The sequence below is a fragment of the Camellia sinensis genome, chromosome 8 (genome assembly GCF_055761805.1).
Source record: "Camellia sinensis isolate YWXY chromosome 8, ASM5576180v1, whole genome shotgun sequence".
In the NCBI taxonomy this organism is placed as follows: Eukaryota; Viridiplantae; Streptophyta; class Magnoliopsida; order Ericales; family Theaceae; genus Camellia; species Camellia sinensis.
The window spans coordinates 170,360,086-170,382,915 of record NC_138968.1 but is presented as its reverse complement, the minus strand read 5'-3'; the positions used below and the strand labels follow the sequence as shown (position 1 = coordinate 170,382,915).

Below are 22,830 nucleotides of genomic sequence, written 5' to 3'. Positions count from 1 at the left end.
ACAGTTTGGTGTGTGCATGTCAAGTGCGCCTTGTACGTCTTTTGCTTATAAACATTGGAGAAATATGCATATGGAGGGCTGGCCTTGGGCTATTGTTAAACTTAGTGTATACATGTTTAAACATAACAAGAATAACCTCTTTTGTAACAATACCCCGTGAGAAAAATCAAGTAAATGATCAGCAAAAAGAAAAAGGCACAAAGCTGATGTTTGAGTGAGAAGCTAAATAATTTCACCTTCAATGATGGCAAGCTTCTTTCTTTCCTGTTAAATGTTCGACAACTCAGTGAGAAGAGTATGTATTTATACATTTATATTTAATTTTTAACTTTTTTACAACTTTAAAATATTCTGTTTATTTGCTAAACTAAATATAAAAACTTCAGAATTTGAAATGCTTATTCCTCACAAGGGGTAAAACACTTTATGTTAAGCAATTGCCTTCAAAAACTTTGTTCAATAATTAAATTTGGCTATGGAAGGAATCCAACCAACCTCATGCCCCCATCCCCTTCACATCTTCTTCTCAACCAGCCACCCATGGTTGCAAGATCTTTGTTCACCTCATTCAATTGTACAATCTTGTAGGATTCAAGGGGTGATAATGTTTTAATTCTATTGAAATGTACTTATGCTGAGGTGATTGTAATGACATCTTTGTCAACTCACACTGTGGTATGGGTGTATTCTTCTTAAATGCCTAGGTTCTGTCATCTTTGCAGGTAAGGGATATACTTTTTTTTTTTTTTTTTTTTGTTTTGTTTTGGTAATGCAATTGGTAAGGGAGACCGGGAGTGGATTACTAAGAGAATAATAATTAACTTGTTGAGGGCTTGTTGCAAAAAGATTGGAGCAGGACCAAATAAGGAATAACTAATTTATCTTTGTTTTTGCATTCACATGTATGATTTGTTTCCTATGATTTCTTTTGACGTAAGGAAACTAAAAGCTCTATTGTGGTATGTTTTTATATGCATCTTGCGGTACTAGTATGAATGTGAACTGTCATTACTTCCATTAGCACGGACTGTAGAGACAACTATAAACTTCCTTGCTAAAGTATCTGTGTGTATCATTGTAGTTTACTTTGTAAGATATTCCGTTGGTTAAGTTGTACATATAGATAATAATTATCAATTGATCATAGATTTATAGGTGACTTTGATAGGTGTGTTGATTGTGCATTTTGATGATACAAATTAATAAATAATCTGTTAATCTCAACAGGCTGATATCTGTCAACTGGGCATGAATCAACGGAAAGTGAATGTCCTTGCGAGAGAGTATTGAGATGACATTAAGAGAAAAAACAAAGCCAATCATATTGTCTCACCGTATGCCCCTATAATGATTCTTCCTACTTTACTTGAGTTCATATTCCTTGTCATCAGATGTTAGTTTCTCTTGGTTACTGTGACATGCAGACATGCTTCCTAGTTTGCGGCAAGGGCAAGAGAAGATTTCAAAAAGTGATCCATCGTCTTCCATCTTTATGGAGAATGAAAAGGTATTATACTGTGCTATACAAAGGGAATGCTGAGGAGTCATTTTTTTGCAGTATTTGTTAATGAATACTGAATTCAATGTTGAACTGACCTGTAACTTAAAGCCTCATTTGGAATTTGACTTATTTTTAGTTTTAGGTGCATGTTCATTGTATAAAAGTATTGTAACATGTAATTATTGTGGCAGGCTGAAGTAAATTTGAAGATAAAGGCGACATATTGCCCTCCGATGGTAGTTGAAGGGAACTCATGCCTGAAATACCTTAAATACATTATCTTCCCATGGTTTCATGAATTCAAAGTTGAACGTGGTCCTGACAATGGTGGTGAAAAGTGAGTTATCTTTGACTTCTAATGATATTGTCAACTACTCTTCTCTCTTTGATTTCATTCATATATTCATGCAAGTAGTCTGTGATCCCATTTCAGCATATTGATACCATTGCCACTGCTTTCTCTGACTTACCCATTAAAGCATTGTAATTCTTTGAAATTGCCAGATTGTTGTGTTTGTCTGGTGTGTCATGATTCTATTTCTTCCCAATGTCGACCATAATTGCTCTTTGTTGATGGCCTTGTCTTTGTATGTGTGTGTGCATGTTTGAAATTCAGGACCTTCAACAATATTGAAGAACTAGTTGCAGACTATGAAAGTGGGCAGTTGCATCCTGGTGATTTGAAACCTGCTCTATCAAAAGCATTAAATAAGATACTGCAGGTTTTCTTTCTTCTCTGATCTGCTCTTTTCTCTCTGACTTGGGTTTCATGTTGCTAGTTTTGGTGATTTGGTCGCTCTGGTCTCTAGTCCTCACTTAATTAAAAGTTAATATTGAATCCATGATTTTTGTTGCTTAGTTTATTGTAGATCTTTTGTATTATATCCAGCTCTGAATTTGAAGTATTTTGGGCTGATTCACCCCTTCATACCTTTTTTCTACTCAATTGACCCATCTCTTATCTATTTCCATTATTGTCTTGTAACCTATGTTACATTGACTTGGGTACGAGTGTCGGGTGCGGGTGCATATTTGATGTTGGACCCATCAAAGCTCAAATTTAAGAGTATGTGGACTCGGCAAAAAAAGTCATATTTTTATGTTTTTAATCAATTATGTGAGATTCAAAAATGCATTTTACACATTTTATAACAATTATACAATAATACATACATATAATGTTAGTGTTAAATACAAATATATAAGAATTGTCCAATGAAGAGTATTGGACACATTCCACACCTTTGTCTAAGTGTCAGTTGTCCAACATGGGTATTTGATTTATTTTGAAAACTCCATGTAACATGGCTTGTAATCTATGGCAAATCATGCATTTAATGTAATAATTGATTTGTTCATTACCATTACCAGCATTAAAGAAGGAAGTTGGAAAATCATGCATTTGATGTGAAAATTTATTTGTTTGTTACCAGCATTAAACAAGAAAGTAGTAATACTCCCTAATACTCCTGCATTTCTTTTGAAGTCTTTCAAAGTATTCCTCTTGAAATTGGCATGGAAGGATATAATATCATCTATGAACTGCAGTAATCATCCTCGATGAGTAGGCTGATTGTGGTTCTCTTGTATGTGCAAAAATCAAATTGCCAAATTGATTTGTGTCGTCGTGTCTTAGATTGTGGGGAATCAGTTTCCCTTGTCTGGAAATAAATGTTACCTGTTTCTGTAGAGATTGATCATGATTTTTCTTATTCTAATACACCGGGCAATGACAAACTGCTTTTTGTCCATTTTATTATCATCGTTATGACTTAACATTCCTCGTACTTTGTAGCCTGTACGTGATCATTTCAAGAATGATCCTGCTGCTAACGAACTATTGAAAAGGGTAAAGGTATGTGTGTGTTTTGTATCTTTGCCTTCTTTAGTACCCCAAATGTTTTTTTTCTTTATAATTTTTTTAATGAATTGTAAGGTTCATTTTTCAATTTTATTGAAGAATAATGCTTGGGACCCCCTTTTGGGGGTCACCCCTTCACCCCCCTTTGCCACGTGGCAGGGGGTGATTGGAGGAGCAGGAAAAAAAAGAAAAAGAAAAAGAAAAGGTAACCAATGAGAGAGAGAGGGGGTCAAATGGGGTGGGGGGAAAAGGGGGATGAATCATTACTCTTTATTGAATTATGAGTCTAAGAACTCCCTATCCAAAAAAATAAAAGATTACAAGAACTCAAAACTTGGAACTTCATTCTTTTTGTAGTTTTTTTTTTTTTTTTTTTTTTTTTTTTTTTTTTTTTTTTTTTTTTACAAAGTCACGAGATGATGTGGCCATGAATACCGAACACATTTTTCTGTTGGAGGTTGTCTTGGGTCTAAATTGAATTTTGCTTTTCTTACTTGCTTGAAGCAGTACTTTTATTTATTTATTATTATTATCTTTTGGTCCCTACTTGGAACAAGACATTGACTCATTTTCTGTACAGTTTAATTTAATAGCTCATAAATTGAGTACTTTTTAGTTCTTTTAGATTTGATTGCATTTTTGATTATGGAACTCGGCAACGATGTGACCAAGATTACTTAGTAAATCCCTTTCCAAACATCTGGGTTCAGCGGAGACATTCTAATCATTTGGACACGGCCTGTTTAGTGAAATTTTTCCTTTCTCTTGGATTTTATCAGCATTTTCAGGTTGTAAACAGAAGTTATGCCAAATAATTTTGATATGATTTATATCTTTGTATGGGAAGGCAACCCAAATGATAGTAATACATCTTTCTTTTTAAAGGAAGATAACTGGATAGGAAAGTTAATTTTGAGTAATGATATGTAAATGCAAAAATTATATTAGAATGATTTGATAGATTTGCATTAATTTATTTTTGGATATTGTAAACATGTTTCTTTATGGAATATTTGAAGAAATTTAAAATATGAAAAATTGTGAGTTAGTGGTAAAACCAAAAAAAATTACAAAATTATGAAAAAGATTATAATTTCAATTATTAATGTTGATAAGTTTTTATTTTGAAAACACCCACAGAATTGTAATTTTTTCTTTAAAATATTTGTACTTTGTGCATAAAAATGCATGCATTAAAAATGTATAAAAATGCATGTCTAGTGGAGGATGCCAAGATCATCATGCGAAAATGTGAGTGCACAATTTACTATGTCTACAAAGAGGGAATTTATGCATTGATGCACTAGCCAAGTTGGGAGAGGATCAACCAGAGAAAATTCTGGTGGTGAATGAACCACCAGTTGAAATTAGGAGCCTTTTGGTGTATAATATGATAGGATTGTCTAGGAAAAAAGCTTAGCCATGTTTGCTTTGTTGTTTTTTCAATGTACGTTTAAAATATTTGTATAAACATTTCAAGTTTTGCAACATATACCCGTAGAGAGTGTTTGTTTAGATGGATTAAATAAGGTCGAATTATAATACAATAGATAGTCAGTCTTAAATAAATTGTCCCTGAACTATTTAGTTAGAAATGATGTGTATTTAACTATTAGTCCGACCCTTACTAAACTAACCAAACGATGGATTAGTAAATTTATTGGATATGGAATCTAATTCAACACCTCAATCCCATGAAACAAACAACCCTTCAATTCCATGAAGTAAACAACCACCTAGGATAAGATCATAAGACACACATTAACCAGGTTATTTATTTTAAATCAGAAGATATGTTAAAATAATTTATTAGTTAAAAAAATGTTGCTAGTTTTGAGCATTCCAATATTTAACGCCATTCTGTGTGTTAAGGGGAGTAGTAATAGTAGATAGGGAAAAGGATTGAAGCGATGACAATGGATTAAATAAGGGTGAGTTTATCTGGATGAGCTGAATAAGGGGGATTGAAATTTATCGAATTGTTAGTTTTGAAAAACGTTGTCCTCGGATTATTTGGTTGGATTGGATTTGTATCCTAAGTTTGTTTAGTCATGAGATTAGATGTCGGAAAATGACTATTTGGTTGGATAGGATATAAATCCTATGTTTGTTTGGGATATTATGGAGAAGGATAAATATTCAAATGACTATTTTACCCTTTTTCAATTATTTACTAAGTAATAGTAATATTAATATTAAACATATCTTTAATATTTTAATTATTTTAAACTAGATTAAATTTTATTTTATTTTTTACATAATTAAATAATTTTATTTTTTAAAAATTAAATAAATAAAATATCCGTAAAAATGTATGTTGTTTTTTAATCAAAATTTTAAATAAATTTATTTTAAAAAATAATAATAATTAAATAAAACATCTATTAAAATTTAAATAATGAAATTAAATAAAATATAAACAAAATTTTAAAATAAAATATCAATAAAATATCTATAAAAAATTATTTTAAAAATTAAATAAATAAAATGTCAATAAAAATTAAATTAAATTAAATTATTTTATTTTTAAATTGAGACATTTAAATTTTATTGAATTTTAGGTCAAGTTTGGCAATCTTAAAAAAAGTCAAAAAGTTAAAAAGTTACTCAAAAAGTTAAAAAGTTATCACTATTCACCAAAAGTCAAAAATTACGGCTGCACAACTCCCAATCCTAATTTTCCTCTACACACTAATTTATACAATTTTTTAATACACATTTTTCCATAAAAAGTCAAAAAATTAACCCAAACATTCATATTTTTTTTCTCAATTGTTTAGTCCAAAAAGACAAAAAGTGCACTTATTTAGGACACCCCAAACAACCCAAATATAATACATAATTAAATAATAAAGGGTCAAAATGGTCATTTCCCCACATTCCATATCCCCCTCAGCCCTCCATTTGCGTCCCACCCCTCCATGGGACACAATAGTCCAATGGATTTGGGACTAATAATCTAGCGCAAAAATTTTGAACGAAATACGGATTATTAGTCTGAATGAATCAATAGTCTAATCTCACCCCTCAATTCCTGAAAACAAACACTACCTAAGAGGAGGTAGAAATGGATGATTGAAATTAATATCATTTTAAAATAAAGAATTTGAAACCATGGGTTATGCTATGAGATTACCAAATCCGCTGTAGTCTAGTTGGTCAGGATATGCTCGGCTCTCAGTAAGAGACCCGGGTTCAAGTCCCGGCAACGAAAACTTATTTTTGTTTCAAAAATGATTTGTACCCCCAGTTTTTCAAACCTGACCCTCAATGTTTTCTTATTGGCTGGAATTTTTTTTTTTTTTTTTTTTGTCTACCAATCACAGAGTCCCATATGGAGTGGGGGTGCTGGGGTCACCCCCACTTGGGGTCCCAGCACGGTTCTTTTTGTTTTTTGGGTTATTTTTCTTCGGCCTCCCCTTGCAAATGCTATGCATTAAATAAGCCAATCTCATTAGATTGCTACTTGAATTGAACTAGGTGACATTCATCGGCCTGGACACTACATAATAAAATTTTTGGCCTGGTTCTAACATGTCTGTCCAAACTCGACTCCAAAAATAATTATAAATCTTAAGCTCAATATTGGATTGTATGTGTAAAAAAAAAATCAAATTAAATTCAATCACATTCACTATACTGAGTTTCTCTTTTCAAGAAACACTTTTTAAAAAATTTTACTTTCTTATTTTTCGTGTTTTTTTATTTTTACTGATTTTTTTAATATTTTAAGTAATTTTTAAAATTTTTAGACATACCTAACTTAGATGTCTCTAAAAAGTAAAAAATTTGTGAAGAAAACCTTTTAAAAATTCACTAAATACCCAAAATACAAAAAAAATACGAGAATTCAGTAAATTTTTTTGTATTTTTATGTATTTATTAATTTTTTAAAATATTTTTTCACAAATTTTTTACTTTTTAGATACATCTACGTAAGGTGCATCTAAAAAGTAAAAAAAATATTTAAAATTTAAAAAATATTCACTAAAAAAAATACGAAAATAAAAATACTTAATTTTCAAAAAACTTAATTCAAAAAACTCAAACCAAACACACTAATTATATTTCTTAAATAAATATGTTGACATAATTATAAATTGAAAGATTTTGTATATAAATTGAAAATTTCTTAAATAAATCCAATCACATATTACTAGGGCTGTGCAAAATATTGTCAAAGCCGCACTGATCCGCATCAATCCGTAACCCAGGGGTGAAGCTATCAAGGGGCCAGGGGGGTCACGTGCCCTCCAGGGTTTTGCAATTTTTTTTTTATTTTTAAGCAAACATAAAGAAAATACTTTAAATAAAAAAATTTATAAAAATATTATTTTAAATGTCAATGACATTTTTAAAATAATAAGAATAATAATGGTTATTTTAATTGAAAATAAAGTGATTACGATATTATTATCTATGAAAATTTCAATGTAATGGTGATGTCTATCACTACTGATATGCAAACATAATTAATCTTAATGAAAATATAGAATTTATTGAATTATTAATTACATTTGACATGTAGCGTTCATTCTCTATGTATTTCTTTACTATTGGTTGGTGATATCACATGTTAATAATGATGTGGTATAACTATTTTATTGAATTTTTACGCATATTTTGTATAAAAAAATTACTTTATCATTATATAATTTATTTTAAAACTTTATATCCATGACTTTTTTTAATATTGTCCATGAAACACTAATTACAAATAATATTTAGCTTATTTGGTTTTAGTTTTCAGAAAACAGTTTTCAAAAAATTCTACATTTTTATTTTCCGTATTTTAATGTTTTCAATAATTTTTTTTTAATATTTTAAGCAATTTTCTTTTAATTTCTAGACACACTTAACATAAATATACCCAAAAAGTATAATATTCGTGAAAAAAAACTTTAAAAAATACACTAAATACCAAAAAATATAAAAATAATATGAAAATTCAGTACATTTTTTGTATTTTTGTGTATTTATTAATTTTTTAAAATATTTTTTCACATATATTTTACTATTTGGATACATATCTAAGTAATGTGCATCTAAAAAAGTAAAAAAATTGTTTAAAATTTAAAAAATATTCACTAAAACCAAAAAAATACGAAAAATAAAAACTTGGTTTTCAAAAAACTAAATTCAGAAAACTAAAGCCAAACACACTGATTAATTTTTTTTTTTATCTTTCTTGAAGTTAATGGTAAAAATTTATGTTAAATATTTTTATAAAAAAATTTAATATTGTAATTAATAAGTGTCCCATCTGATTTAATTTCTTGACTCCGCCACTGTCCGCACCGCTTTATTCGCTAACCTCAGTTTAAGTTTGAAAATTTATAATCCGCTTTTGAAACCGCTTCATTCCGCTATAGTTAATAGGTATATATATTAATCTATAATGAAATATCAAAGTAAAAATGAGTAAGAGAAATATTTAATATGTGAAATTTATCACAAATTAGTAGTTACGTATATAAAAAATATTATGTAAAATTAGTTTGTGTCATATATATGAAAAATTTGTGTTATATATGTGAAATTTATTATAAATTAGTGTTATATATTATGCAAAAACTTAATAATTGATTAAAATATTTTTCAATCCGCCATCAAACCGCAATTTGCCCATCTACCAATTCGCTAATCTGCAATTCAATTTATAATTTTACTCTCAAACTGTCCGAATCACACTGCGCACACCCTAGAGTTTCAATCATATCAATAAAGACAAAATTTATAAGAAAGATTCAAACAAAAGCCCCAGTATTTTGTCAATGCAATTCTAATATTGGGTGCACAAACAGTCAAGTCAACAAATGAATTATATCCAGCCAACTTCTGTGTGCTATTGAGCTTTTGACTTTTTAAAATTGATATTAGAATATCGGAAGAAAGAACTCAGATGAGTAAGGTGACTATCAAATCCAGCCACAGAAACCACCAGCAACAGAAAGCTGGGCAGTCAATGGGCACAGAGTCTGTCACATTATTTCTTCATAGTTCACTGTGCACGGATAGACTTAAACAAAATATGGCTAATGTGACTACTGAAATGTATATCCAATACAGAATTGGAAAAAATACAAGTCCAGATGCAAAATTCATGAAGGTAAGGGTATAACAATTAAGAGCTCCCTACAAAATAAGTTTATAGAGTAAAATTCATGATTCACATTGAATTCATGTGCCAATTGCTAAAAGGTCGATCAAACACATCATCACATCCATGAAAAATAAAAGGTTATTTATATTTCATACACAATGTAAATATGTCTTAAATCCCGAAAATACATAATGAATTTAAAAATAAAATAAAATAAAAATAAACTGATAAAAAACCACCAATCGAGATTCTGATATGTAACACCCTAAATTAGATATTGGACCCATATCCAATACTAGTTAATTGAACTAATTAGCATAGTCAGGCAGACATATCCTAGTTACGAGTAGCTGCACCAGCAGAACATCTAGATATTGCAGCAAGCCATCATGCGTGCAAACCCGACTAATCCCGGGAGTGCACAAAAAAAGTGTCATAACTATTACAATCATATACAGGTACATACACATAGCAAATTAATAATTGTAGATATCAAGCAGAAGAAGGAAAAGAAAAGAAAATAGATCATGAACAAAAATATGAGAGTTGAAGAAGAAAGAGGAAGGAGAGAGAGAGAGAGAGAGAGAGAGGGCGAGCAGTGGGAAGTAGGAGACATGTGGTGACGTAGCATTGTCAATTGTCAAGTTACAAAATTGTCAAAACCGTAAACCCTAACATCACTTTGTTCGGCTTTGTTGGCCTAGAGTGGCAGTGGTGATGCAGGAAAATAGAGGAAGATAGAGAGGAGGCATTGATGTTAGGGTTAGACGTCTCAGAATATCCTATTAATTGGTGTGTATATAAAAAATATTTTGAGTTTTTTTTTTTCCTTCAAATCACTAGGACTTGAACCGGGAACAGCACTTTGTTTCTTTTTAATCAATATTTTTATAATATTATTTTTTTTCCTTGAATTGTACCTGTATTGTGTGTGCTAACCGTTTGTATATTTTAATGAGTTTTATTAACAAGTGCTGATGCATTAAATTCTCTTAATCACCTCCACTATCATTGAATATAGACTATAAATATCATTTGTTAGAGACAAAACTACAATTATTTTGACATTAAGGTGTGGTACAATGGTCTAATAGCTGCATCTTAGGATATGGTGAGTTGAAGGTTAGGAGTTCGAGATGATGAAATAGCGGTAAACCCATCAATTGTAATCTATTTATACTAACACTATATTTGACAAATAAATATAAATAAACTTTACCCTTTTTTAATTCCTCATACTTTAACATTACATACTAGTTTATTTTTTAAAATATTTTTTTTATTGTAAAAGTAAATCTTTTTATTTTTAAATGTCCTTTATTTTTATAACAAATATAAAAATTATATACTTTTTTTTTTTGCTTTTTTGGATTTGTTTTTCTTACACCATATAATTTAATTAAAATTATATGCTCTTCATTTTTCCTAATTTTTATATTTATTTTCTTTACATAATATAATTTAATTATTATTAAAAAAAAGGGCATTTAAATTTGAAAAATTATAAATTATATGTATGAGAGATGAGAGAAAAAAAAATAGAAAAAAAGACTTGAGGGTATAAAGGCTGTGCGCGATGCGGGTCGGTGCGGTTTAGGAGAAAAATAGAAACCGTATAACGGGTGACGGATTGATAAAAGTGTTATTAGAAATTGTCATTTTTTTTTATCAAAAACATGCGGTTTGGTTGGCAAATAATAGCGGATTTGCCTTGGCGGTTCAGTTGGATTGACAGTTTATAAAAAATGTAATTCAAATTACAGAACTTGAATCAAAGAGTAAAAAGATCCAAGTTAATACCAGGGCATGAACGAGTTTTAGCAGAATTTGTAGCAGGCATTGCGGTAGTGGTAGAATTAGCAACAGTAATTAATTTTGCTGTTAGTGTAGGAGGGTTTCCACCATCAAAGCAGCCATCATTTGTATTTCCCTCATCCATTCTCTATTACAAACAAAACAAGGCTATACATCCCTTATATTTAGAGAGAAAGCAGAGAGAGAGAGAGAGAGAGAGAGAGAGAGAGAGAACAGAGAGAGAAACAATAGGGAAAAGAGTAGAGAGAGCGGCGAGAGCAGAGCCACATACCGACGAGTGAAGAGTAGCAGCCGTGAGGAGAAAGTAGTGGCGGTGCACAAAGAGCAACGACGGCGAGTGAAGAGCAGCGATGGAGAGGCTAATGGCAGTGATAGCAAGGCTATGGCAGCACTGATCGACAAGGTAAGGAAGAGGAATAAGATGAGATGTTGTTGAAAAATCTGGAAATTCCTAGATATTGATTTGTGATTATGTATCAATTTTAAGTAGTAAATAACAATCCAAATCAAACAATCAAGACAAATTGACACAACGATTTTAACGTGGAAAAACCACAATTGGAGCGCCTCCAATTGTGATAAAAAAATCACAGGCCAAAGCCACAAAACAATCCACTAAGAAGACAAAAAGAATTACACAAGTGTTCTCTCAATTACCTAGCGAATCCAAGCCCGAATCGAACCGACCCCTATGTGCCTCTTCCAACCTCGTCTTCACCTCGAAATTGTTTTGTCCAACGTTGAATCCACAATGTCGATGTCGAATCCACGATGACAAGCCACTCCAGAATCCACCAAAGCTTTAGGCCCAAATTCCACGAAATCTACTAAAGAACAGCTCTATCTTTTTTTAATAAACCAAACTAAACAAACCCTTTGATATAATTCACTTAATTCATGATTAAACTCTCACAGATATCAAATGAAAACAAGCGAAGAAGCCCCAGATGAAAACCCTAATACCCAAGAAGAAGATCTGGAAGCCGTACCCTAAAATTAGACTGAAACACATATTTATAGAAAACAGATCTGCGATCTCTGCTCGAGTGCAAGAATGGCCGCTTGAGCAGATCTACGCTAGAGGGCAGGAATAACTGCTCGATCAAAAAAAAAAAAAAAACAACTCTCAGTACTTTTGCAGGTGAGGAATGGCCGCGATCCCCAACATAGTTAGCGAAGTGGCAAACATGAAAGAATTAACTTCGGAAACATCTCTGCTAGGTGCCATTCAGGTTGGATTCACATCTAAAACTCAAAGCCTCACTGAAATAGAAGATCAAATACAATTATAACTGAAAGGAGTTTTGTCAAATGAGATTGCCAAGAATAAAAACCTAACATTGTGCACTGTGGCGATGAATCGATGATGATGAATGGAATGAGATGTTTGGGTCTGAATTAGGTTTAATTGAGGAATTATTATGTGTGTGTGAGAGTATATCTACATTTGGTATGATAGATGATGTAATATAATGGTTGGAATTAACTTGCTGGATGTGTATATAGCAGTAGGCGACTCAGGTCGAGACGGTTTATATGACGGGTTAGCATTTTCAAACCGTCGCTCGCGCCGACCTGCCATACCTGGGACTCTCACCTACCCAACTCGCCCGCCAGAGTTGAAAAATTGTGCAATTCGATAAGATTTGATGCGGTTTTGGTGGTTTTCTGCACAATCCTTCATTTCATATCTATAGTTAACAGAATTAACCGTTGCTTTTTGGTCTGAAATGGAAACCTTCTGGCTATATTTGAACTATAAAGTGGTAAAACCCCAAACTACAAGGGATAAAATTTTATCCCAAAAAAAGCGTAATATCTAATAAGTTTGACATAATTATATTGTAAAACTTGGGCAATTCAGAGTTGCACCCAAACTAGGTTAAACCCGAAGTTTGCTCGATTCCCAGTCAGTTGAAAACTTGGGCAGTTTTCGCTTCCCACCTAAGAGAAGAGTATCACAACTTCTAACATTCTTCTTGTTATAGAACCAAACAAGAAATTCAAAACTAGCAAATATTTTTAATTATATGATCAAAGTGAACAAGAAAATGCATTCCTCTTTGGATTTAAAATGTCGATTCATGTGACCCCAATTCAACAAAGTATTGAAAAAAAATAAAAATAAGAGGCACAACTTGTCCCTAGCTAGCTAGTTTTACCTAATCGGTTAAAATTCACAAAGATTATAGAATACAATGACTAGAGTTTCTCTATATTCTGTCAGGAGGTTGGGTTGAGAAGTACGAGTCCAAAACAAAGCCCTCCCCCTTCAAAGCAAATCTTGTCTCCGACTTACTGCTCGAAAACATATTGCACGAAATGGTTCTACGAGAGGACGAATATTCAGGCCCGTATATGGTGTTGAAGATCGAGGTGAATGGGTCGGCGTTGCACGCATCAGCATAATCAACGGTGCTGAATAAGTCTCTAGTACTCTCAGTGGTGAAAGAATCATTGTACGAGGTTATGAAAATAGACTAATCACTTGATGTAGCATCTGAATACAAGCTGTCCATACTTGGTGGTTTGTTTCTATTCACCCTTCGAAGACCTGATGGAGGTTCCGAGCCAATAATGTGGTAATTGGATTTGGTTTGTATGGTGGGTCTTGATGGTTTCTGACTTCTGGATGCCTACTGCTTTACAAACCCAGGATATTGATGCCAGGTCGGTTTCCCAAAACAAGGTCTTGCGGGCGAGGGCATGACCTACAAACGATCTAACATTTCAAAAACTCTGAGAAAGAATAAATAAGAATTATCAACATGAATATTGAGAAAAATGTAATGGAAACTGCATACTCGAGAAGAGATTTATTTTAGGGAATAGCAAATTATGTGCTTACCTCATGCAAAATAAGATATATGCTCCTTCCGACATCACTTGGCTCATGGCACTGACTGGACCTGCTAGTGAAGATTGGTATGGAACTTGAGAATCTAATTTTGTGACAAAGATGAAGAGAAATTTTGCAATCACAAGCGTAATTGGAGCCCAAATTGATCAAAAGGTCGAAATGTGGACAATTAGAGACCAAATTCAAATCAATAGATCTTTTCGCATATACCTCAAGTAGATGAAAGTCCAGTCCACTTAAAGTAGCGTTGAACAGAAAAAATTATTCACCCATTCTTACACTTTGATCTTGAACCACAAACCTTCTAAGTTTAGCTTAGGGACATTTTGAGGTTTAGGCATGCACTTCGTAGAAGCATGAATTTAAATGACGACAACATTCAATGTAATTAATAAAAAGGAAAAATGGGTACATATTCCATAGTAGAATCTTGAACATTATTGGAAATATTTTTTTAAAGTAGAACTTTATTGGCCTAACAAGCTCTTATTGGTCATTGGGAAAGAAGAAGACTTATTCATACTTTTCTCTAATATTTATGATGCCATCGTCAATTAAACAAGCCTTGTTATCCAAAATAGTTGCAATAAGAATTTGTGGCAAAGTATTTTATGAATGACAGCACGTGGTTAAGGTGATGCCGAAGTGTTAGCTGAGGTGCCACGTAGCCTGGTCATGTTGTCGAGATGATCTCGGCTAGGCCGAGGTTATCTGCAGAGATACCAGAATCCGAGATAAGCAGATAAGGGACGGGAGTCCTAGAACAGAGGAGGATCTCATTCTGGATAAAGATAAGGCTCATGAAGAGTTTATCTCTATCTGGATGAGGGTCCAGGATGAGCTTTGAGCCTGAGTCCATTGAAGTGAGGCTTCTAAAGGGATCAGGTCACTGCTGGTTATAAAAGTAAGGCACCCTCGTGGGTCTAAGGTAAGTTCTTTCTGGTGAGTTTAAGCACAATTTGCTATCTTTGAGAGATATTGATTACTGAGTTGATCGTCGGAGTGCCCCTGGGTGGACGAACCACCACCAAATTCTTATCTTCTTGTTACAGGTTGTTGGGTTTAATCTATTCTGTCAGTGCTCTCCAGCTGAGTTCCCTGTTTAGTTGTGTGGTCAAAAATCAACATCCACAATTTGGCGCCGCCTGTGGGAACTTAAGGAGAATAGATGGCCAACGATGGACAGGAAGAAAAGCTTGGGGATGACATTAAAAGTGAGAGTTATGAAAATAAAGATCCTAATGTCAGGAAAGAAAACCATAATGAGGAAGCACAAGATCCGAATCTTGGGGAGAAGGACGTTGGCAAAGAGGGAAATGCCCCAAAGAAAGTTGGCCGAGATGAGTACTATAACGAAAGCAACCTCCAGGTATGGAAGGATAGATGTTTGAGGAGGGACAACGAGATGAAATGGATGGCGAACAAGTTGGCAGACCTACAGTCGGTTGTCAACTTCATGATGCAGAACAATGTGATGCAACCACCATTCTTGTTGCAGGACACGCCGGTACCAACGACAAAGACTGATGCCCAGAAAGGGGAGCAAGAAAAACAATCCCAGCAGTCCCGCAACATGGCAAGGAAAATGAGTGCTCACATCGGCCTTTACGGAATGTCGGGCGATTAGAGTTTGTAAGAGGTGAATCGCAGAGGACACCACGAACCAAGGGGACCTACGTCAAAGAACCTCGGCATATCTAGGGGAAGGGACTTTGCTTTGATACAATGAATGAAGAGAAGTCCAAGAGGACGCAAAATGACGCCGGGAGCAGCGCGCTGAAAAGGCTGAAATCTGTTGATAGCCGAGCTCCCGGCCGAACAAAGGAGGATCTGAGGGACTACCTCCAGAGGAAGCGACTCCATGCCGAGGTAATATCCCCCGTTTGTAGCTCAACTTTTCGTGCCCCCTTTCGGAAGACGAATAAGCCCTACCGTATCGGACTCTCGCGGTTCTGAATTTGATCTCAAAAGTGCAATGTGAAATAGATAAACACCAAAGAGTCCAAATCCGGCAAATCTTTTGGAAAATCAATTTTGAATCAAATTGCCAAAAATGGATAGCTTTTCCAGATGCAGAGTCGCCACCTAAATATTTTTGAAAAATTTAAGAAACCCATGACTCGTGCCAAAGGCCACGTGTCTGTCATCACCAAAATTATCTCGGCTCGGGAACTTAGGTACGAGAAGGGAAGACAAATAAGCCCTACAGTATCGGACTCCCGTGGTTCTGAATCTGATCTCAAAAGTGCAATGTGAAATAGATAAACACCAAAGAGTCTAAATTCGACAAATCTTTTGGAAAATCAATTTTGAATCAAATTGCCAAAAATGGACTGCTTTGCCAGATATAGAGTTGCCACCTAAATATTTTTAAAAAATTTAGGAAACCCATGACTCGTGCCAAAGGCCACGTGTCCGTCATCACCAAAATTGTCTCGGCTCGGGAACTTAGGTACGAGAGGGGAAGGTCATGAATTGAGCACCCCCACTCACCCGACCAAAGATCGGTCTCTACTAATCAAGATGTGAATCTTATTTACATTATATGCTCTTGTTCCGTTTATTAGGCTAGCATTACTATATGATGCGCAAACACACAAGTGTAGACTAATTTGCAAATATTGGAACATTTGATTCATGTTTGTTTTTGAAAATTGTTTTGAATATATACCCCTTGAAAAAGTGGGCTCAAATGTACATTACTCAAATTATTCCAATTCAAGCAATTAGCCTTCATCCACAGGCATTCAAACAGTTTATCATTTAAGCACTTAGCCTCATGGCAAGCATGGTAGACATGGCAATGATCACACTTATGCAATTATGATAAAACAATAAAAGCTCACCTAGTACTCCAAGCCAAAAAAGATGACAAAGTTAGAAAAATGCATGATCCTAACTACGCAATATGACTAATGCAACGCATGTGATATACAATTTACTAAGCTCAACTACTAATATGACATATGAATTGATTTGATAGCATGCGGTCTAAGCATGTATTCAAAGAAGTATTCAACTAACAATGCAAGTTAGAATGATGCGCTGGACTTAATGCACGCAAAACAATGGATGCAAGGCATGAGAGATGCTAAACGAAACATGATGTCCTAAACTAACTAACATAAGCTAGTAAATAAAAAGGAGAAAGACGTGGGGTTGGAAGACATACACATTATTACAAGTTTTGTTTTCCCTCGCACAGGAGGGACCAAATAAACTAACTAGCTAAACTAATTAACTAGCTATTAAAAAATGAAATGAATAAATTGGCTAAGCTACTTAACTAACTATTACAACAACAAATTAATAAACTATTCTAGCTAACTAATTAATTACAAGACAAAATTAAATAACTAGTTTAGCTAACTAATTCTTTACAAAATTAACTAGCTATAACAAATTAGTTACAACAAATATCGCAGCTAAGTACTTAGACTAAACAGTCCCGGGGAGCAAGGAGTGCTCACGCATGCACGGATTTCCACCCAAAAAGCACACTGTTTTGCTGCCGGGAAGCCTCTGTTGCATAATTAGAACACTTGCACTGTTTTTCACTTCAAAACCAACTTTGTTCCATTTCAAAAAGCTACTACTAGATTTTGCAAAGGTGGTCGGTAGGCTAGAAGTGGTGGCCTGCTGTCACCAAAAGGTGGCCTGCCAGTCACTGATGCCTGGTTCTTCTTGCTGCAACAGAGAGCAAACGGAGCAAGCACAGGATATTCTCAAGGGTTGCTTGCACAACTTACCCCTCCTTATCATCAAACAGCTCAAAAGGAGTGGCAAAATTTGATTCACAAACCATCAATTGATGTAATTTCATTGCATAATAGCCTATGAACCAAAGGATGCAAGTTCAATAAATGCAACAAATAAAGACTCTCAAACCTCTTTCCTATCATGGATTGATCAAGGGAAGTGGTTGACAATGACTCTTGAACCGTTTACGTCACTAGCGAGTATAAAACGATTCAAGACTCAAGGGTTCAATTAACGTCCGATTGAACCCAACCAGGTTATTATCTTACATCATTTTTAGTCCTTAATTTTATTACTTCATTTTAATCACCAACCATTCCTTAGTAATTTAAGTCCAAAGATGAATTTTAAGTCCTCTAATGGAAAGAAGCATGAAACCAAAAGTTGTTTTAGACATGAGAGAAATTTCATGCCGTTGGTAATGAACTCCCAAAGGGATTAAACCATTAAGCACAAGACCTCAATCTCATGCTTTAAACAAGCAACTAGTTTGAACTAACTTTCAAAGCAAAGCAAAAGCCAAAGCCAAGAAAGGAGGGAGGTTGCAGAAGTGATTAAAGGTGATCACAAGTATGGAAAGCCATAAATAAGTGCTATTAACTCAAATAGGTTGGTAGCTAAGGCCTAGACCACTAAACCTATGAGGACAATTACACTACAAGCATGCAATACAAGGCTCAAATGCAATGAACACTTAAAAACAATCCTAAAACAGTGCTAAATAAGTCCTAAATCATGCTAGAATTAAGACAAAAATAGCTAGAACAAAAAGCTAAAACATGGATCATGTTAGGCTAGTAAACAAAACACAAGGAGGGGAGGCTAACCCCTCCAATTTTGGACTTCAAAACAACATTTTAGCCACTAAAAAAGCTCTGAAAATCAGTTTTTAAAAGCTTAAAAAAAAAAAAAAGAAGTGTAAAGGTGGGAAACACAAGGGTAAAGGCTAGAGAAGCAAAGTGGAAAGAGAGGTGAACCACCCATCCACCCTTTAAAGCCTTAAACCACAAGTTTCAGCCCAAAATTATAGAGTTTAAACAGCCCAAAAACAATAGAAAAACAATAGGAAAATAGCAAACAAAGCCAAGGAAACAAGCTAAGCCTTATACCTCTTGAAGAGGAGAGCACTTCCAAGCAACAATACAACACAAACACACCCTCAAGAGCTCAAAGAGGGCATAAAAGTATCTCAGCCCAGAGGTGGTAAGGTTTGGTTTAGAGTTGTAGATGCGCCCGTGGGTCTCGCTACAGTTCGGACTCGATTTGTGTCACGGTTCTTAATCTGAACCAAAGAGTCCAAATCAGGCAAATCGTTTTGAGAAAACAGACTTTTGAAAGAAGTGCCAAATATGGACTGCTTTGCCAGATACAGAGTCGCCACCTAAATATTTTATTTTGGGGGAATATAGGAAACCCTGACTCGGTGCCAAAGGCAACGTGTCCGTCATCACCAAAGTTGCCTCGGCTCGGGAACTTGGGTACGATTGGGGAAGGTCAGCTATGAGCACCCCCTCTCGCCCAATCCGAAGATCGGCCTCTACTAACCATGATGTCCGTTTTTAAAAACATTATGTGTTCTTATCCCGGTTATTAGCCTAGAATTACTATGTTGTGCGCACAGCAAACAAGTATAGACCAAATCGCCTAAATTGGAGCAAAACATTTCATGCTTGTTTTGAAGATGGTTTGCTACTCGCAAGTAGGCTAAAATGCAGGTTTTGCCACCATCGAGTGGGCTTTTAGAAAAGATGGTTTTGCCACTATCTAGTGGGCTTAAAACTCACAGTTTTAATGCATTTTTCCAATTTAGGTAATTCAACCTCCATCCACAGGCATTCAAGCAGTTATATCACATAAGCAGCTAGCCTTATGGTAATCATGCTGTTATGGCAACACTCACACACATGCGGTATGCTAAAGCATAAATGCTTACCGAGTACTCCGAGCCAAAACAAAAACTAGTTAGTAATCATATGCATGATCCTAGTTCATGTTAAGATGGCTAATGCAACACATGCAAAATGCAACTAAGATAGGCTCGACCAATCTACAATGACATGTGAAATGCTGCAACTAACAAATACTCAACTTGGAATTGAAATACGAGTGCAGTTAGCATGATGTACCGAGCCTGGTGCATGCAAGACAAATGTATGAATGCACGCATGCATAGCATAAGGTATGCTAATTTAAATATGCCCTAGTCTACCATCATAAGCGGGTAAATAAAAGGGAAGAAAGACGTGGGGTTGGAAGACATGCACACACGCACCCACACTTATTACAAATTTGCCCTCGCTCGGAGGGACCGAAAGAATAATATAGTCCGAATAACAAATCAACTATCCTAGCTAATTAATTATTACAGACCCTTAATTAATTAACAAAATAAATGCCGACAGAAGGTGGCCGCAGCCGTGCCTCGGAATGCCCGAATGATGCATGCTCGGTCCATTTTGCCCGGAAACCCATACCATGCCACTGCTGCCTCTGTTAATGCTGCCCTGCTCCTCTGAAAATTGCCAAAGTCTCAGGGTATCTTCAATGAGAACTGCATAACACCACCGGCTAAGTGAAATGACCACCGGCCATGGGAAATTTCCATCGGCTGCTTTCAAGTCCATCGGCCTCATATCCTTTGCCGGTCGGCATTCTTCAGTGCCGGTCGGTAGAAACTTCTTGCAGAAGTTGGTTTTTGACAGCAACAAGGACAGACAGTGCATGGCATAGAATTTCAAGCACATGTATGCGTGGGCACACTCCCTATCATGCAAGGGATTCAAGGGAGCATGACCCTCGACCCTCGGGCCATCAATTATGCATGATGGCCTAAGAGGCCAAGTTTTACAACTTTGATATCAAATGAAATGCAAGCACAAAACACATCAAAGGGCCCCAACCCCTATCATGATTGATCAAGAGGCAAGGGATGCATGCTCAATGAAATGCAACCTAGGCATGGAGGCTACATGGACATGCAAATGAGCAATGTATACTAGGCGCGCAACCTAAACATGTAAGCAAACATGGCATGCAACAACATGCGATGATGGACTTAAACTAACATGGATAGCTCGCAAGCATGCCAAAATCAGTGGCCATTAGATGAAAAATGAGACTCTCGAAATGCGTGCACGCATGCACGCAAACCGAGGACCAAACCTAAGGCATAGTATGCAACTCTAACAAGGCATGGCAAGGCATGAAATATGGCATACAAGCATGTAATTCCAGCACTGAAATGTGATACAAAACAGCCCCGAATCATGGAAACATGGCACCCGATGCATGGAATGGCCCCGAAACGCAAAACTAGGCATACGCATTGGCCTATAGCTATACAAAGCATGCATTATTTGATCATGAAGCATGAAGACAGCTGCAAGACAGTCCCAAAACATGCATATTTCCAGTTCAAAGCATGGCCAAAAGATGTTAGGAAGATGGACTAAAATAGCATGCAACTTTGACTAGCAAACATGGGTTGTATGGAAAGTATATGATGCACATGGAATCTCACCAAACCATCAAAAATCAGTGAATAAAACATGTGAAAATAGGCCCAAATAACCACTGATATGCAACCATGGCATGCAAAAATGATGAGTTACTTTAGAGGGCCATCCAAGGAGTTATTAAGCACATGCAAGATAGACATTTAGCAAGGCCAAACCAACTCTGGAAATGGCTTATGGGGGTCCTAAAACCCACTGAAAAATACTTGAAACAAGGCTTGGAAGCATGCAAATAGGAGCCCCTTTGGAAGGCCAAAAAGGGCAACAAACAAGGCAACAAGGGAGAGGGTCACCCCCCTCCTTATTAGGACCTCAAACCACCATCCTCACCACTGAAATCCCTCAAGATTTCAGTGGTGAGGAGGCCCAAACAAGGTAGTCCCGGAGCTCACCAAAATCACACAAAAATGGGGCCAAACAAGGCCTAAGAGGGGGTAAACGACCCCAAACACAAAAGTGGTCTTAATGAAGTATCTTAAACACAAAAAAACAAAATTTTTTTATGATACACCAAGCTCAAATCAGCAAGAAAGATAGGCTAAAATGAGGTACAAGAAACTGCTAAAAAGGGGAAGAAACTTACCCTTGAAGACCAAATTCGAGACCAGCAGCTTCAGGGGCCAAAAACCAGCTTTTGGAGCTCAATAAACCCTCCCTAGAACCTCAGTCCAATGGTAGTGGTGTATGGCTATGAGGTGTGGTGCAATAGGCCAAGAACAAGGGTCTTTGAACACTCTAACACACCCAAATGTAGAGAGAGAGGGAGATATAGAGAGAGAGGGTGATATATATGTTATATGTATGTATTAGGTCTGATTTTGCTGAACCAAAACAATGGAGGAGGATGGGTTTCTTTTATAGAGCATGGAAATGGCATAAAGCTTCTCAAAGAAACTATACAAAAGGGTCAAAGGGACCAAGCTTCTAAGAGAAGCTAATGCAAAGGTGCAAGCTTCTTGAGGAAGCCAAGACAAGGGGTTAAAGCTTCCTCAAGAAGCTTTGAGCAAAGGGTGCAAAAAAAAGAGGGTCAAAAGGGGTGCAAAGGGTGCAAAACAGCCACACACGTGCATGGGGAGCAGAGTCTGTGCATTTCAGCTGGCACAGCTGGCATCCATTCAATCTGTAGAATACTCCGGAAGGTCATCAGCTAGCAAACTTGGTCGGTCAGCCATCTTTTCTGGCTGGTCAGCCATCTATTTGGTCGGTCGGCCATTTGTTTTGGCCGGTCGGCAGGAAAAATCTGCTCTGCAGGTCCAACTTCAAACGAGCATAACTTCTTCATATGAACTCCTTTTCAGGTCATTCTTGTGTCAAAATTGAAGCCCCGGAAGTAAGATTTCCAATGGTACCAGCCTTGCAAAATTCCAACAGTGCAAAAAGTTATGCTTGTTTTAGTGAAGGCTGCTCAGTTTCGGT

General features: G+C 35.5%; 1 pseudogene across 1 annotated transcript in view; it reads left to right on the top strand.

Annotated features, from left to right (window-relative positions):
* The window catches only part of LOC114285305 (tyrosine--tRNA ligase 1, cytoplasmic-like), a 226,879-nt pseudogene that overhangs the window by 323 nt on the left and 203,726 nt on the right, over positions 1 to 22,830 (top strand). The window contains exons 3-7 of the transcript XR_014339219.1: positions 1,228 to 1,334; positions 1,425 to 1,507; positions 1,693 to 1,838; positions 2,118 to 2,223; positions 3,297 to 3,356. The product of XR_014339219.1 is annotated as a tyrosine--tRNA ligase 1, cytoplasmic-like (transcript). The remainder of the gene's footprint in view (positions 1 to 1,227; positions 1,335 to 1,424; positions 1,508 to 1,692; positions 1,839 to 2,117; positions 2,224 to 3,296; positions 3,357 to 22,830) is intronic.